This window comes from Lacerta agilis, chromosome 17 (genome assembly GCF_009819535.1).
Source record: "Lacerta agilis isolate rLacAgi1 chromosome 17, rLacAgi1.pri, whole genome shotgun sequence".
NCBI classification, from domain to species: domain Eukaryota; kingdom Metazoa; phylum Chordata; class Lepidosauria; order Squamata; family Lacertidae; genus Lacerta; species Lacerta agilis.
The window spans coordinates 32,831,318-32,834,725 of record NC_046328.1 but is presented as its reverse complement, the minus strand read 5'-3'; the positions used below and the strand labels follow the sequence as shown (position 1 = coordinate 32,834,725).

General features: G+C 45.0%; 1 non-coding gene across 1 annotated transcript; it reads right to left on the bottom strand.

The window, feature by feature from the left end:
- Positions 1 to 2,816: 2,816 nt before the first annotated feature.
- On the bottom strand, positions 2,817 to 2,888 carry TRNAM-CAU. The gene has a single exon. It is a non-coding gene; the product is annotated as a tRNA-Met (tRNA).
- Positions 2,889 to 3,408: the final 520 nt, after the last annotated feature.

The window sequence follows — 3,408 nt, the reverse complement described above, 5'->3', positions numbered from 1 at the left end:
AATAAAGTAATAAAGTAATAACAAGACTTATTGTAATTAATAATAACAATATTTCTTCTACAGATGAAAGTCGAAAAATTAGAATATCGTGGAAAAGTCCATTTATGTAAGCAATTGTTTTCATTAGCTACTGCAGTTTAATATATGAGATAGACTCATGGCATGCAAAGCGAGATATGTCAAGCCTTCATTTGTTGTAATTGTGATGATTATGGCGTACAGCTGATGAAAGCCCCAAAGTTGAAATTGTTAATTTGGGGTTCTCATCAGCTGTACGCCATAATCATCACAATTATAACAAATAAAGGCTTGACACATCTCGCTTTGCATGTCACGAGTCTATCTCATATATTAATTTCACCTTTTAAGTTCAATTACTGAAGGAAACGAACCTTTCCATGATATTCTAATTTTTCGAGTTTCACCTGTAGTAGCAGTATTTTAACTTAGGACGAATCAAAGAACACTGTTGATACATTATGATTGTTATTAGCATTCAATCCTATGAAGTAGGTTGTGGGGGGGGGGGAGAGAGATAGAGAGACTGGCCAAAGGTCACCCCCAGAGTGCTTCATGGTGGAGTGCAGGATTTGAACTCTGGCCTCTCCCGGGCCCTAGTCTAAGCACTACACCCCCCCACACACAGCCTCTCTATGTAAAACATGACATTTCAGAGCCTTCTGTGCAAAGGTAACAGTCACACCCATTGACCCACCTAAGAGGTGCCCCCCCCCCCCGCAAAGCTGCCTAGGAGGGGATTTGACCCTCAGGCTGGAAAAAAAGTTTCCCACCCCTGGACTGGGTGAAATGCTGGCTCTCAACTTCAGAGGGCTGCTCTGCAAGACACCGTTATCTGGGGAAGTTAAGTTGTGGCAAACTGAGTAAACATGGCAAGGAATGTCTCCAAGCCGAACACACTGATCAGGGCGATAAGTCACCCTGGAAGCAGCCCTCCTCGACCTCCCACTTTTCCTGGAGAAATCCGGAGAATTTTAGCGTTGGAAGGGCGCACGCCAGGCGTCATCTCATCCTCCTAAACTACAGTTCCCAAGGTTCTTTGGAAGAAGTTGTGGACAGGACCTTCTTCTCCTTCTTCTTTGGCAATCCCTCGTAGCCGAGTAAGATTGTCTTCCATAAACACGGTTTTAACAATGAGTCTGTAACTAACTGTGGAGGCCAGGCATAGGCAAACTCGGCCCTCCAGATGTTTTAGGACTACAACTCCCATCATCCCTAGCTAACAGGACCAGTGGTCAGGGGTGATGGGAATTGTAGTCCCAAAACATCTGGAAGGCCGAGTTTGCCTATGCCTGGTGGAGGCCAATTCTAGATCCACAGGTCCTTCCACAGTGCGGACATTGGTTTCCGAGCGGGAGTTGATCACGGTGTGGATTTGCCAAGCGTGCCTTCCTCTTAGCACGTTTCTCCCTTGCGTCCTGAGTTCGAGTGTCTTCAAAGCCCACGACACCTTTGGTAAAGGCTGTTTTCCAACTGGAGCGCTCACAGGCCAGCGTTTCCCAGTTGTCTGTGTTTATACTACATTTTTAAAGATTTGCCTTGAGACAGTCTTTAAAACTCTTTTGTTGACCACCAGCGTTATGCTTTCCATTTTTAAGTTCAGAATAGAGTAGTTGCTTTGGAAGACGATAATCAGGCACGACCAACACATGGATAGCACCCTGATAAACACTACCTTGGTATCTGGGCTACTTCAAACTTTTCTGTAAAGTTTTATTTTTTTATTAATTTAATTTTATAATGAAAATACTGACCCGGTAAGGCAGCAGAGGGTTCCGAAAGGTCTTAGGGAGCCCATTCAGCATGCCTCCGCATGCCTCAAAAGTAGGGGCCTAGCATTACGCTCAACAGGTGAGAGCACCGAGTGCGAGTTTGGCCATCTGAAGGACAACAGCGCCACTTGTAGGACTGAAGAAACCTTTCTCCCTTGCCTGCTCCAGCATGTAGCAGCTCAGGCCGAAAAGAACACACAATGAGAGTTGTAGGATGTGACAACCTTTGATTGATAAAGGTTGATTGATTGATTGAATATAACAACCAATTGAAAGTGCGGGCGGGATTTGAAAACTGAGCAATGGGACAAAATGATAATATATGAAATAGAAGAATATATTGGATGAAATGTGTGATGCAATCGAGGAATATGTATCGGGTGAAAATTGTGATATTGTTTTTGTTGTCGTTTAGTCGTGTCCGATATTGTGATATTACGCAGCAGATAAAAGGGATGGCTATGAAAACAGCACAGAAGGGAAGGTGGGAAGTCAAATTATAAGACGAATGCATAACCAATTTGAAATTAATTGGTTAAGGTTATGATGAAAACTTAAAAAAAATCTTAATAATTAGAAAAGAGAGTTGTAGAATTGTAGAGTTTGCTTGTTCCAGCCATGGGAGCACCCTTGACTTTATACTAAATACTGTAGCTCAACAGGTAGAGATCTACTTTGCATGTAGGCTCCAGGTTTAATTGCTGACATCTCCAGAAAGGGCTGGGGAAAACCCCAGGAGATCTAGACTGGCCAATGGTCTGAATCAGTATAAGGCAGCTTTCTATGTTCCTGATATATGGGTAAAAATTGTAGGATAGAAAGACCTTACTGAAATCAAGATATGCTACATAATACTTATCAAAGAAAGAAAGAATATTTGTCTGTTTTTGATAATCCCATGCTGGGTTTTAGTAATGACGCTGCTGCAAAATAATGTGCTGCGTTAGCTTCGAAATATATTTTTTAATTAATTTAAATATTTTCATTAAAATAAAACAAGTCGGACAAATTTTAAAAATACCAGGCTAGCAGAGGATGGTTTCGATCCATCGACCTCTGGGTTATGGGCCCAGCACGCTTCCGCTGCGCCACTCTGCTGCTTGCGAGAAAATAGCTTCACTGATGCTCTATAAGTGCCGCAAAATGTTCTGCGCGTGCGCACTAAGCACTATTCTCTCCCTCTTCGCTCGCTTCTTTCGGCGTTCTTCTCTCCCTCTAGCGGTCTCCAAAGAGCTCCGCTGCCAGAAACCGCACATGCGCCTTCCCCACCTCCCATTGCGCGGTCCCCCCTCCCCTCCCGCTCCCACTAAAGCCCTGCCCTATTGGTCACACTTCCTGCTGCCAACTTTGTCATTGGCTCGCCGCTCGCGGGCCGTGTGCTTGTCTTCCGAATGACAGACGGTCCAAATGAACCAATGAGATGACGGAAGCTAAGACGCGGGCGGGAAGCCACTGTGGGACACGAGGACAGGATTGGCTGAAGGAGGGGAGCCGCGGAGGCAGCCAATAACGGCGGCTGCTACTGCCTAAGGGGACCAATAGCGGTGCAGCTTGTTGCGAGGTGCGCAGAGCGGCGGGCGCAAGTTAGGCCGGGCGGCTTTTCTTTCATATTTCCTCC